Source organism: Rhinichthys klamathensis, unplaced genomic scaffold, assembly GCF_029890125.1.
Source record: "Rhinichthys klamathensis goyatoka isolate OS25496 unplaced genomic scaffold, OSU_Roscu_1.1 h1tg000036l_1, whole genome shotgun sequence".
Lineage (NCBI taxonomy): Eukaryota > Metazoa > Chordata > Actinopteri > Cypriniformes > Leuciscidae > Rhinichthys > Rhinichthys klamathensis.
Genome location: NW_026606584.1, coordinates 8853408 through 8869174, shown reverse-complemented (window position 1 = coordinate 8869174; position 15767 = coordinate 8853408).

Genomic DNA, 15767 nt, shown 5'->3' with positions numbered 1-15767 from the left:
TCCCGTCCAGCACAGAGCCTGCGCTCCACGTCAGCCCCGCCGAGCCTTCACCGCTGGTCCCGTCCAGCACAGAGCCTTCACCGCTGGTCCCGTCCAGCACAGAGCCTGCGCTCCACGTCAGCCCCGCCGAGCCTGCATAGGTCACCGCCATTTTTCCACGCTGTGAGGTCACACCTTCCGGGAGGGGGGAGTAATGTCATTGTCGTCTGCACCATTCTGTCTTCGTCTTCACTACACTTCCCAGAATCCCTCATGTGTCCACACCTGAACTCACTCCCTCATTACCCACCTCATCATCTCATCATCATCTGTATCACCTGTCCTCACCTCGTTAGTGTTCATTAGTATCTGTATTTAGTTTCCTTCTGTTCAGTTAGTCTTGGTCGGTTCTCGTTTACGTAAGGTGTTTGTGTTTCCTTGGTGTGTTAATCCTCTGCCTGTCTGCCTGCCTATACCGGTTTGTTGATTTGTTTATAAGTAAAGTTTATTGAATTGGAAATTCGACTTATCGTCTTCCTCTGCATACACCATCCGTGACACTATGCCAATATGCAGTCCCCATATTTACTATGGATGTGATTTGTAGCAACACAACTACATTTCTAAAAGTCTCAGGTGACAATATTTTTCTTTTTAATAATCCTCCAGTTGAAGGTGCTACATCAAGTAGGTTAAATGTTCCATGTTTTTTTCCTTTCTTCTTTGTACAGGTTTACTCCAGTGGAACTTGCATTTCTTGCAGAATATGCGAAGACAATGAGCCCAGTTGCAAAGGCACTGGATGTTCTTCAGGGAGAAACCAGTGTGCAGATCCACCATAACTCTACTAAGGACTAAGCTCCAGCACCTTCATGTCGCCTCCAAGTTCTGTGAACCTTTGATTACTGCTGCTCTTTCAGGCCTTGAAAAACGCTTCTGCATGATGCTTGCAGATCTAGAGCTGATAGACGCAGCCATTCTAGTTCCCAAATTTAAGACCTGCTGGACAAGTGACGAAAATATCCTCGAAGTTGGTAAGTGTCTCACTTCGCAACTTCCCCTTAATACGTGTAATTTCTATGGAGACAGTGAAATGAGTTTGAAATTACATTTAATGACACACACACACACACACACACTATACAATACACAATTGCAATACTATCATTTGGTCTAAATTGTCCTGATTTTTGTTTTTTATTCCACTTGTCTTGACTATATCAGAAGCCACTTGGACTGTCAGGCCGAGAATCACATTAGTGAGGAGGGCTCCCAATCATCTGAGGAAGAGGACCGGGCTCACTTTTTTCCTTATCAGTGCAAAAGAGACTCCAATTACTCAGTTGATTTTGATCTTACATATAAGTGTTGTACATCATTAGATCCTGTTAAGTGTCTATTTTTTTTGTGGATACTCACAATAAAAACAAAGTGTTCTGCTTTTTGTCAAATAAAGAAAAATAAACATGATGCAAATTTTGCCTTCTCTCTGTCAGTGAAGTTCATTCTGAAACGCGTCCGAAAATGAACTGTAACTAAGTACATTCTTGTCACACAGGCACGAAAGATTTTTCGTTATGAAGCTGAAATTCTCTTCTTTTAAATGAAGTAATTTAAATAAATAAAAATATTCTCAGTTTATGTAATCTGTATGAAAAGAGAGAGATGTCAGTCTTTTTCCTTTTAGCTAATTATAGCGTGTTAATGTGACACGCCCACTGAGAGCGCGCGCTATTCAAACGCAAATGTTGAGGCAAGCCATGAAAACGCCCACACCAGTTTAATAAGAATCTTGTACTTTACCTCGTCTTGCTGCACTGTGAGGAATAATACTATTGTAATAATCCTGGAAAAGTTACCTCAGAAGTGCTGGTAGTTTCATTTCGAGGAGCACGGATTCAGCTGATGTAGTAAGTCATTTATTCTTAAGTGCTTTGTTCTAATCGCGTTATTGAACAGTGTCTGTAAACTGCACAAAGACTGTTTAAATATGAATTGCGTGTCTGTGTGTGAATGAATGAATGGCACAGACGCGCGTGCTCGATGTTGTTTACTACAGATGTACATCGCATCTGTGCGTTCATTCACTCCTTCATTAGTAAACGTTATTTTTACATGAACACATCCAAACTATATTGCTATAGCCTACTGAGATTTGTTCTAATCACGATATAGAACAGTGTCTGTAATGACAACATTTCGTTGACTAGTTTTGGATAGATTATAAAGTTTTTACTCTAAAATAGACATCAAATAAGCTTTTGTTAGACAGTTTCTGCTCATATGTTAAATATATAGTATGTTTTGTCAAAAATAAACTAATCAACTGTTATAGTGTTTGTTCCAATGCAAGCTAGGCTATATCAAAATAATGAATCCTTAACTTTGAAATATGTATGATAAAATGTATTGGCCTACTTTAAAAAATAATACTTTATAAGAGATTTATGGAAAAAGACTATTTTCTTTTCAAGATGTTTCCAACTCTAACTTTGAACCAATTCTATAGAATGGCCCATATAACCTATTTGAACAGGATTTGTTTCCAGGTATGACTAAAAATGTCCTTTTAACTTTAATTTATATTTTGATTATATATATATATATATATATATATATATATATATATATGTGTGTGTGTGTGTGTGTGTATATGTATATATATTGTCCTCACATTCTTTCTTGTGTGACACACCTGAATGAAAGGCTCATTATGCGGGTCTTTGTCTTCTCAAGTGAGAACCACCTAATTATTCATGAGGGGGTTGGGCCGTTCACACTCATTTGCATATTGCCTTTCCACACAATTTTTTTTTTTTTTCACAATTTAAAACAATCTATTGTTTTATGTGAATGATTAGGCAGGATGATTTTCAGATCATTTTGAAGCAAAAACTCTAGGCGACAACATCCATTAGTCAAAAGTCTTCATATTTAGTATGTGTTTTGTGGCCTTATTTCAGAAACTTTAATTTTTAGTTTTTTCAATAACCATGCATAAACCATATTATCTCAAAAATACAAACATGTACATACATGTTGCTCACATATTAAGGTAGCCCTGTTTGTGGTAAATAGAGTGTAAGTTCACCTGTGCCATTAATATGTTCATAAGCAACTGAAAAAAGCACAAATGTCAGGGCATGTCAAAACATCTCAAGGACCCCAAAAACACCTTAGACCCAGAGGGTTAATACGGCACTCCCTGCCGCAGCAGCCTGTGAAAGACTGTTTAGTGATGCAGAGCTGATCTTCAGGCCAAGAAGAGCATGCATTGGCTCAAAGAAATTTGAGAACCAGCTGCTTTTGCGGCTGAACAAAGCCTATGGTAACTCTTTGTTGCATGTTCTGTGCTTAACTGATATAGATTACCCTGTTGTTGTACATGCAGGATTGAGTCCACAGTGTTTGTTACATCTATTTTTTATATTTTGATTAATCACTTGGATTAATCATTCATTTTGACAGCACTAATGTTTATTCTATATAGACAACCATACAAGGGCAATTGTTACTAAGCCTGCCCTGGGTATACCAATTTTCCTGTCTGTTGCCCTCACAGATTCCTGCAGCTAAGCTTGGATGTACATTTACATTCCAATAAAGGTTATTGATAACATGCCTCTGAAGTTTTACATTTTGCACCATTACAATACTTATAGGCAACTAGTCATCATATCTTTCGCTCCATGAAACACGTTAATGCTCAGTAATACACATATATGGTTCTTTAATGTATTTGTCACATGGATGTCCTGTGTTTTCCCCGTTCTTTGTGTATTTGGTTCAGTCCTGTTTCCAGTTCTGTTTAGTTAATTCACCTGTTTACCTGTCATTATCAGTTCATTTGCCCCAGCTGTGTCTTGTTTCACTTATCTGTTCCCTCTGTATTTAAGCCCTGTGTTTCAGTCTGTTCCTCGTCGGTCGTTGTTGCTTTATGCATGGTTGTTCCTGTTCTCTCTGTTCATCATTGTGCGTATTTGGTTTGTTAATAAAGACTGCTGCAACTGAGATCCTGCTTCTCGTGTTTACCTCAACCAGCCCGTGACAGTATTTGCATTATACTAAAATGCGTTCATTTTCAATGGGCATATATGCGGCTGAAACGGGTAGCCTAGTGCATCCCAAATTTTTCAACATTAACATTTTAATATAGCATTATAGTCATTATGGCCTTTAGAAAAAATTTTTTTGAGGAGGTGGGGTATTGCACTATAGGCCCCTGTGGCGCGGCCTAAGCTTTTGTCCTTAATGGCATTTTTTTCCTTACATTACTTTTACTTTTATACTTTAAGTAGTTTTGAAACCAGTACTTTTACACTTTTACTTCAGTAAAAAGCTTGAGTTGATACTTCAACTTCTACAGAAGTTTTTTTAAAACCCTAGTGTCTATACTTCTACCTGAGTAATGAATGCGAATACTTTTGACACCTCTGGACCACTGCCATTGCTATCTTGAGTTTTCAGTGCTCTTTCAGTGTAATCTACAGTATATTAAAGTATAGAATATATTTCTTTATTTTTATATTGTGCTGTTTCAAGCCAAAAGGCTGTCTGGGCAATGTCGTTATGTACAAAGAGAAGGACCTAATTATCTAAATTTTTATGTTAGTTAAGACATTCAAAACAGAAACCGGCCATTCACTGCCATTATAAAGCTTGAAAGAGCAAGGGTATTTTTTTATATATCTCCAATTGTATTCATCTGAAAGAAGGTCATATACACCTAAGATGGCTTGAGGGTGAGTAAATCATAGGCTTTCATTTTTGGGTGAACTATCCCTATAAGGTGCAATCAGATTTGTTATTGTTCTGCGTTTTATCACAGGCAAAATCCAGGTTTTTTTTTAACCCTTTGATATGATATGATTACAACAGTGTGATCAGTCTTGGCTAGGGAAGTCTCTGTAGCGGGGCATATGGAGACAAGGTGTAAAAGTAGCCGCCCTAAATGTTATAGACATTTCATATGTTATAGACAAGTCACCCTAAAGGAATCTGCCGAAGGGGTTAGTAGGAGTAAAGTGCACTGCACAGATCATTATCAGCGGAAAAGAGGTCGGTTGTCTCCTAGACACGGGTTCTCAGGTTACTACGGTCCCCCAATCGTTCTACGAGGCACATCTGTCTGATCACCTGCTGAAGTCGTTAGAAAATTTGTTGGAGGTGGAGGGAGCCAATGGGCAAGCCGTGCTATATTTGGGTTACATCGAGCTGGCCTTTAGGTTTGAAGTCGAAGTCCCCCACTTTAGCTTTAGTAGTTCCGGATCTAAAGAGTCTGTCGCAATTTCTTGTCGGTACCTACTCCCTGGATGTGCGTTACGGCCACTGCATTAGGGAGAATGAGAGTAACCCTTGTTCAAGCCTCCATGGATATCAGGCAGTGCTTAAAGTCCTTGAGGCAAGATGGAGGCAAACTAGCAGTAAAGTATTGGGGCACGTAAAGCTGATGGGGAATTTCCCTGAAGTTGTGCCTGCCGGGAACACAGTGGTCCTGAATGGCTATGTTCAGCTTCGGGAACCTTGTATGGAGAAGTGTGTGACTCTTGAGCCACCATCGGCCCCATTCCCAAGCGGTCTCTTAGTTGCAAGCTGTGAGTACACATTGCCTTCTAGACGACCTTCTCATCTGTCAGTTTTGCTTAAAAATGGTGCTCAAACAGATATAACGATCCCCCCTAAAGCTGTACTGGCTGAGATCCATGTTATACAGAGTGTTATAGAGAAAACAGCCCAGAATTCAAGTGAAGTTGAATCACCAGCACCTACCCATGCTAACCTTACCTTTCAAATCTGTTAAATTCCATGCCTGAGGTCTTCTCTTTACATGATCTTGATTATGGTTGTACAGGTCAGGTGAAACATCAAATCAGACTAATTGATGAGACACCCTTTAAGCATAGGGCGCGTCCGATTCACCCCCAAGACATTGATGCTGTTCGAAAGCATCTTTAGAAACTAATGACTGCTGGAGTTATTCGTGAGTCTAAGTCCCCCTTTTCTTTGCCCATAGTGGTAGTCCGAAAGAAAGATGGCTCAGTACGGCTCTGTATCGACTTTCGGAAGTTGAATTCCCAGACGATCAAAGACGCATACGCTCTGCCCAATCTAGAAGAAGTCTTTTCTGTACTTACAGGCTCAAAGTGGTTCTCGGTGCTTGATTTAACCCTCTGGGGTCCTTCATTTCAGAGTCACACTCAGGACCTTCGGGTCCAAATGGGCCGGAAGGGTGGGATTAATATTTATTAAAAAAAAATCATCTTTTTTTTTTTTACTTGTTTTTTATAATATTTTTTCTTTTCTTTTTTGGTGTTTTGAGATAATTTCAAAAATAAAAATGATTTATAATTAATATTAATGCAATAATTATGACCCATTTTTTCCCCATTGAATATAATAGAAATTTAAAAAAAATATTTTTATTTTTTTTTATTTTTTTTAAAGCTGTATTTCATTTTAGAGTCAAGCCTAGGCCTCATGAAAGCAATTTTTGAAATGAGATGGATGCCATCTGGTGGACAAACTGAGCATTTTAAAAATTCAAAACCCATATGTAATCTGAATTTGTTAGTGTGTATGTGTATAAAAGTGTGTGTGTGTGTGTGTGTGTGTGTGTGTGTGTGTGTGTGTGTGTGTGTGTGTGTGTGTGTGTGTGTGTGTGGATGTGTCTGTTTTGCACTCTTGATGTTTTATAGATTCACCCCTTCACTGTTGTGTGCTTTTTTTCTGGATCGTGGCTGATTTGTAGTTTGTACGCACAAAATAACTCTGTATTTTCACATTTTTGCCAATTTCCCATTCATATCCTATGCGGGTCCATTTGGACCCGAAGGTCCTGAGTGTGACTATTTTTTTTACAACCACTTAGACTATTCAAATCCTGTCCCCAATTTTTTGGGGTGTTCATATGCCAAGTACCAACAAAGTCACCAAATTTCGGACCATTCCGATAAAGCAATGATTTAAAAAATATATATATTTAAATGCTTCGGGTCCATTTGGGCCGAGGGACCCCAGAGGGTTAAAGTCTGGGTTCTACCAGATTGAGATGGATGAGGCCGATAAGTACAAGACTGCTTTCGTATGCCCTCTTGGATTCTGGGAATTCAATAGAATGCCCCAGGGAATCACGAATGCGCCAAGTATGTTCAAAAAGATTAATGGAGCGGTGCATGGGTGATTTCCACAGGAAACAGGTACTAGTCTTTATTTACGACTTGATAGTCTTTTCAAAGACCTTGGAAGAGCACGAGTCACGGTTAGTACAGGTCCTCAATCGACTTAAAGAGTACGGGTTGAAGTTGTCGCCTGAAAAATGCCATTTCTTTCAAACATCAGTCAAATATTTGGGGCATGTTGTCTCGAGGGACGGGGTAGAGACTGAACCGGCTAAGATTGAAGCTCTAAAAACTTGGCCAAGGCCCAAAAATTTTAAAGAGCTGAGAGCTTTATTAGGCTTTGCGGGGTACTACAGAAGGTTTGTGTGTGACTACTCAGAGATAGTCAAACCTCTCACGGGACTCACTGAAGTGTACCCTCCACTTCGTAGGGGCCACAGTGGGAAACGAGAGGGGGTGAGTACTTCAATACCAAAGAGCAGTTCGGTGATTGGTGGACTATTGCATGTCAGAATGCCTTTGATGTCTTCATTTCTAAGCTGACCTCTGCTCCTGTCCTGGGGTTTGCTTACCCCAAGCTCCCGTATACGCTTCACACCAATGCCAGTACTACGGGGCTTGGTGCGGCATTGTACCAGGAGCAGGACGGGCAGATGCGGGTGATAGCGTTTGCCAGCAGGGGACTGACAAAGAGTGAGGCAAAATACCCTGCACATTAGCTTGAATTTATGGCATTAAAGTGGGCTGTCACAGCCAAGTTCAGCGATTATTTGTGTGGCACAGACTTCACTGTTGTAACAGACAGTAATCCCCTGACATATGTTTTGACTTCCGCGAAGCTTGATGCTACCGCTGGTTGTCTAGCTTGTCGACCTACACCTTTAAGCTCCAATATAGGGCTGGGAGTCAAAATCAGGACACAGACGGTCTTTCCCGGCGTCCGCATGGTGAGCCCTTGGAGGATCTAATCTCTCAGAAAGAAAGAGAATGGATCAAGCAGTTTACAATGCCTCCTGGAAACGGGTCTGATGTTCTCATGGCGGATGTAGTGAAAGCGATTTGTGAGAGGCATCAGGTGATTGGTTTGCCCGAAGGCCCTGGTTTGGCACACTCTTCAATTACGTTGGTCGAGTCCCTTACTCATTGTGTTGATGCCTTGCCGAATGAGTTGCAACACGAGGTTGAGCATGGTCTTCCTGATCTCCCTAATCTCTCAGAGACCGAATTAGCAGAATGGCAAGGGAAAGATCCATAGCTTGAGGTAATAATTGAGTGGATGGGGAGTGGGACTAGGCCAGGTACCCTGAGGGGCCAGCCACCTGACATAGTATTGTGGTTGAGGAAATGGAGTTGACTTGAGCTGAAGAATGGGGTGCTGTATAGGAGGAGGCAGGAGCATGGGGCCTCTCAATATCAGCTAGTGTTACCAGCTGGGCTAAGGGAAATAGTGTTGCGCAGTTTCCACAATGGCATGGGGTACTTGGGTATTGAGAGAACCCTGGACTTTGTGATGTCCAGGTTCTTCTGGCCCAGGATGTCCCAGGCAGTTGAGGGGAAGATCAAGACCTGTCAATGCTGCGTGCACAGAAAAAGGCCTCCAGACAGAGCAGCTCCTCTGGTCAACATTCAAACCAGTAGGCCTTTGGAGTTGGTCTGTATGGACTTTTTGTCGTTAGAGGCAGACCACTAGCCTAGAAATCTAGACGCACCCTAGCGGCAGCAAAAATTATTTTGCAGCAAAGTGTGGTCTAGCAACTCTCCATAGACTTTTGAGCTGGAAAAACCAAAAACTGGTCCGCCAATCAGATCGTGTAGAGTTGGTGGGCGGGCTTAACGTAATGACGGCAGAGTTATGACGGTTCCGCGTGATTTCCATAGGTGATTTCCCTCTGCTTGAAAACAAAGAACTTTCGAATCGGCTTTGCCCGCGACTATGGATGACTTGGAGTTAAGAGAACGTCACTTAACCCTCTGGGGTCCAAGGTGTTTTTGGGGTCCTTGAGATGTTTTGACATACTCTGACATTTGTGCTTTTTTCAGTTGCTTATAAACATATTACTGGCAAAGGTGTAATTACACTCTATTTAGCACACACAGGGCTACCATAATGTGTTATCAACATGTATGTACATTTTTGTATTTTTGAGAGAATATTGTTTATGCGTGGTTATTGAAAAAACTAAAACTTAAAGTTTCTGAAATAAGGCCACAAAACACATACTAAATATCTGTCCACAAGACTTTTGACTAATGGGTGTTGTGGCCTAGAGTTTTTTCTTCAAAATGATCTGAAAATCATCCTGCCTTATCATTCACATTAAACAATAGATTGGTTTAAATTTAAAAATGACACTTTTTGTTTGGAAAGGCAATATGCGCAGGGGTGTGACCTGCTGTGATTCACACCTGAGAAGACAATGGGCCCGCATAATGAGCGCATAATGGGGCTGCATACTAATGACCCTTTCATTCAGGTGTGTCACTGAGCCACAAGAATGCAATGCAATGACAATATATATATATATATATATATATATATATATATATATATGCCTATATAATACAAAATTGGTTCACAGTTCCAATTATTTATTTATTTTTCAAATTGTGCTTGCAAATTGTATAATATCAAATGTAAAAATTTATAGTAATTGTGCAGTTAATTATCATACTGTTTTTACAGAAAGTTTGGGAATGTATCCCAAATGTGTCACTAATAAAACACAATACAAATAATTTAAAGAGGAGGCTTATATTGAGCTTTTAAGATTTACCTAAGATTTATTTATATGTAGCCTACATATATTTTTGCTATTTTAATAAAAAGGTTACAGTTACAACAACAATTAAAAATGTAACTATATTTCAAATGTAATCTTTCTTTGTATAATATACTAAAGTATACATTTTATCATACATATTTCACAGTTGCGGATTAATTAGTTTGAATATAGCTTACAATCGAACAAACACTATATTAACATCTTAGTGTAGCAAGTGGCTCTTTTTTAGCGATATAGGATGGGCTGCGCTCTCCCATACAGAGCTCTAATTAATGACGACTACGCCACCCCAGCATTTAACCAGCTGGGGAAAAAAACCCATAAAAGGGCACACAAGTTCGTTCTCCTTCCCACAATCACAAAACACTGAGACGTGATTACAGAAAAGTCTCTTTATTCAATGATCATAAATAGTTTAAAATACCACTAGGGTCAGCAAAATAGTTGATATGGAAAACCAGGCCACTGATTTATATTTGAGCTAATTTGTATATGAGCAACTAGGTCCGACAAGGGAACAAATGCAGGCTCTCGTCATGGAGCTGGGGCGCACCATTAGCTGGGCAGGCTGAGCGGTGGGCTTCGAATCAGCCCACAATAAGTACACCGTGCCCCAAAACTTCCAAAGCACACACTCCAGTGAAATCCACTGCAAGAAACCCTACACCGCACTCTTAAAAGGAGTTTCCATTCACCATGCACAGGATGGCTAGCCTGCCCACTTTTGGGTCACCCCTGCTCCTAGAAAGAAAAGAAAGAAAACCAATTGATACAAAAAACAGCATTAATTGTTAAGGTTGCCAGCCAAAAACAATTAACACAAGATAAACATGAAAAGAATGTACTGTCACTTAATAGAATAAAAACAAAAGAACACACAAAAAACGAATAATCAATTACTCTCCAAATAGAAACCAAATATTACAATATGAAAAAGCAAAAAAAACACCCAAGCAAAACAGCAGCGTCAAGGCTAATCAGTGTTGCGATCAACCGGCCACTTTCACGGCCTAAAATACACAAGGAACAGAGTTAAAAACATACTTTTAACGTTACTTTAAAGTGGACAAAGACATGAGTGGGTTTACATACCGATCAGCGGGACTTCCGTTCAAACATCCGGCAGACCATTCTCTCATACCATTTACTACACAGAGAAAATCACGCGTCATACATACGCAAAATAAACGCAGCCCCACACTCGAAGATACACAATACAATGGACCTACCAAGCAGAAGGGCAGCAGTCACTCACAGCACGCCGTGTTCTACGTACGATCGCTCCTAAACTGGAACTACAGCAATGATGCAGAGGAAACACCCTCTCGAGCGGTACGATCAGTACCTCCGAACAGACACCAGCTGAGCAGAAAAGTCAGTAAACAATCTAGTCGCCAAACCATAGCTATGGCAAACAAACACCCACCTCACACTCAGAGCTGTCGAGCACCGGCAACCATGACGCCCAGGTGACACAATGATGACACAATATCCCGCTACTCTGGGGCTGCCCTTTATATACTCTAAATAAGGCTCTGTAAATATACATGGGGCGGAGTCATGCTTAAAGCGCCACTTCACCACAATAGCAACAAGCTTATTTGATGTGGCAGTATTTTACAGTAAAAACGACATCTTGTCTTTCATATGTAACATATAGTTTTTATGATTAGGACATATAAATGTTAATTTGCAGTTTAATACGTTGCTTATACAAAAATATTTTATTTCAACATATTTCAGTCGATTTTTACTCATCTCAGTATTGGAATATAGTTAGGTAAAAGCTGTTCATTCATTCACACACAAAAACGCGATTCAAACAGTCTTTTTGTTTACAGACACTATTCCATATCGCGATTAGCACAAAGCAATTGAAAATAAAGAATGTACCTATTTCCTCGGCTGGATCCATTGCTCCTCCAAATGAAACTACCTGTAGCCTACTTCTGAGGTAATTTTTTCCAGGATTATTATTAAGATAGTACTATTATTCCTCACAGCGTCGTAAATCTGAGTCTCTTTCGGTGGTTATCCAGCTGGTGTGGGCGTGGATCGCCTCAGAACATTTGTGTTTGAATAGAGCGCGCGCTCCGTGGGCGTGGTCAAATTAACTTTAATGAGCTGAGACGAGAACGACTATCATCTCTCTCTTTTCGTACAGATTACATAAAATGAGAAAAACATTTTTTTATATAAATTACTTCATTTAAAAGAAGACAATTCAGGCTTCATGCCTGTGTACCTGTTTGACTGAGTATTTGCAGAGTTACAGTTGATTTTTCGGACGCGTTTCAGAATGGACTTCACTGACAGAGAGAACGCAGAACGCGCATCATGTTTATTTTTCTTTATTAGGCGAAAAGCACAACACTTTGTTTTTATTATGAGGTTCCACAAAAAAAATACAAACTTAACAGGATCGAATGATGTACAACACTTATATGTAAGATCAAAATTAACAGAGTAATTTGAGTCTCTTTTGCACTGATAAGGAAAAAAGTGAGCTGGTATCGCCGGCGAGACCGCCGACCCCAGAGAGTTAAGTCATTCCTTTTTTTAAAAACGTAAGTTTTGACGACCGGATACGGCAAAAGTTTAATATACCAACTAGCTGGTTCACTGGTGGAAAAACGCATGGGACTCACTCAGCCACAGCCGTTCGTTGCTCTGGTTGGTTGTAGCGCTGTCCTATTGCGTGCCGAGGGATATTGAAAGACAACCGTTTATCCCGCCCCTCGGATTGAGGTATGCCAATTGTGAGTTCCCAGACCTAACATCTTGATGTATGTCTGGCTTGCCAGGCTAGCAGACCACAGCAATACCAAGAACATATTGGTTATCACAGAACATTTCACGAAATACGCCGTGGTGATACCGACCCAGAACCAAACAGCTTGTACGGTCACAAAATGTCTGTGGGAAAATTTCTTGGTACACAATGGGTTTCCTGAGGAGCTACATAGTGACCAAGGGCCCGATTTCGAATCCCACACAATCAAGGAGTTGTGTCATGTTGCAGGTATTCATAAGATTCGTACCACGCCTTACCACCCGAGAGGTAACCCGGTAGAGCGTTTCAACCAGACACTTCTCCAAATGCTGGGAACGTTAGAGAACGAGAAAAAGTCCAGGTAGAAGGAGTTTGTGAAGCCCCTAGTACACGCATACAATTGTATGCGCAATGATACAACTGTGTATACTCCTTATGAGCTCATGTTTGGGCGACTGTCCCGCTTGCCACAGTTCTCAGAGGAGAATCCAGAGGAACCTGTAAGGGAAAGCTTACCTAAGTCTGGAGAAGTAGAGATGCCTTCTGCTCAGCTGGAATCTAGCCATACTGATTCAGGGGTTCCGGTGAGGGAAGAGCCATGATTGGATACCTGTTATAAATCTGTATATGAGTTCCCTTCTCAGGAGGCTGAAACAGAAGTCGATTGTGAGGTTGAGAACAGAAGTAAAGAGAATCCAGCTCTGAGTGAAAATATGAAAACTGGAGATGATCAGAGTGAACGAGAGAATGACAGAGAGTTTGAGTAAGGAGTTATTCCCAGGCATTCGCAAAGAGAGCGACGGCCTGCAAAAAGGCTTGAGTATCCTCAGTTAGGGAATCCACTTACCGTAGTGTTTCAAAATGTTGCAAGTTCTGAGTGTGGCATTCAGTACTTATTTGAATGTTTCTCCTATTGATGATGTGCCTGTGGTTGTGACTCAACCCCAAAAATATGCAGATGCAGCGGGACGTGCATGTATTTAAGAGGGGAGGGTGTAACCCATGTCACTAAAGAAATCCTATTGATTTAAGAAAAAGGAAAAAAAGACTAACACTCATGAATATGTAAAACAGTTATTTTATTTTATTAATATCTGTGAAGAGAAAATAAGAAAATGCATGAATTAAAACCCTAAAACTAATTTAGAAAAGTTATTTAATTTAATAAGATGAAGATTGGTCCAATTAGACAAGTGGGAAGTTAGCCCAGCCTTAACGGGTGGAGCCAGGACACAGACGATGCAACACTCCTTGCGAGAGAGAGAAGCAGCTGGCACGATCCTAAAAAGAAGAGAAGAAAAAAAAGAATTAGTGTGGAGATTGAATGTCATCAGTCAATGATTACGGGTTAATGTTTGCGCGAATGCTACAGGGAAAATACAGGCTTAAAGTTGTAGTTTTGCCTTGCTGAATACTTCATAATTGAAAAATCGAATTCTCTTGGTAAGTGCAATTAATAAATTATCTATTACTGAGGGTTTTTTTTTGTGTAAATGTTTGATAAAAGGTGTGCAAAAATTAAATACTGATGTGTTATATGCAGTTGTATGTAAAAGAAGTATAAGAGTTAATCTTCTGTTTTAAAATGTGAAGAATATTGCGTGAGTGTGTTAAATAACTAATGTTTCAGAGTTAAAAGATACTTTGAGCAGTTAACAAATGGTATTTTAATGGTTTTGGTTGTGTATTCGAGCTATGAGTTAATGGCTGATCATGACGCACATGTGATACGGGCAGATGAGGCCTAAGCTTGTAATTTGAAAAATGCTCTTCGCACATCTATGTAAATTCAATGTGCTAAAGTTAGATGAAAATAAAGTAAAAAATGTTGAATATTGTTTATATGCAGATTAACTGCTGTAATGATGTATATTTTTGAAAGAAATGTCTAATTGTATTTTTGGCCTTGTCTTTGCAAGTGTCACGATGTGGGTTTGTGTCTTGTCATGTTTAGTGGTTCCCTGTCTTGTCCATTAGTAATCCCAGGTGTTTCTTGTTAACCACGCCCCCTTGTTATCCTGTCTAGCTCGTTTGTCCCTGATTATTTAAGCCCTGTGTTTCTGCCCTGTCTTTGTGAGTTGTTGAATGTTTGAAGTTAACGTTAGTTATTCCTGTTTCTGAGTCCTTGTATCCTGTTCCTGTCTGAGTTCGTCACCTGTTTAATAAAGCCACACTGCATTTGGATCCAGCCTCTTCTCAGCTTCATCGCACCCCGTTACAGAACAACTCACCACAATATGGATCCAGCAGTTGTCAGCAACCAGGCCCTCAGAAGTTTCCTTGCCTCGATATTTCAGGAAGGCCAGTCCATCGAGAGGTACGTGAGGGACTTTATGTCGTGCTGTCGTCTGGGGGCTTTAGACGACCTCGAGCTCATGGACTTGTTTTGGTGCGGGTTGGACGAGGACGTTGCCCAGTTAATGCCGGATGACTGTACCAGCTGGACCCTGGAGGGGTGTGTCAACCTGGTCCTCTTCTGGAGCGGTTCATCATTTACTGTGGGTGTGGAGGAGAAGAAGCGGCGAGAGCCTGCAATTCACGTCTGCCCAGCCGAGACCGCGCTCCTCAAGCCCACGCCTCACGTCTGCTCAGCCGAACCCGCGCTGCACGTCTGCTCCGCCAAACCCACTCTTCGTGTCGGACCCCTCGAGCCCGTATTCCGCACTGGTTCTGTTGAATTTGCTAATCCAGAGACCGCGGCGGAGGTTTCGCCGGCCGAACCGGAGTTTGAACGCGTGCCAGCCGGCGCGAACGAGTCAAGTGAGTCAAGTGCCGCCGAGTCAAGTGCCGCCGAGTCAAGTGAGTCAAGTGCCGCCGAGTCAAGTGAGTCAAGTGCCGCCGAGTCAAGTGAGTCAAGTGCCGCCGAGTCAAGTAAGTCAAGTGCCGCCGAGTCAAGTGAGTCAAGTCCCGCCGAGTCAAGTGAGTCAAATCCCGCCGAGTCAAGTGAGTCAAGTGCCGAATCTAACCAAGTGAGTGAATCTAGCCAAGTGAAAGATTCAAGCCCAGTGAAGCGCCGTCGCAGAAGTAAGACGAGGACTCGTTTGGCTCGCCAGGCTCCGGAGGGCGTTCCCAGATGCCTCGCCCTGCCGGCCCCGCCTCTGCGCCTCGCCCTGC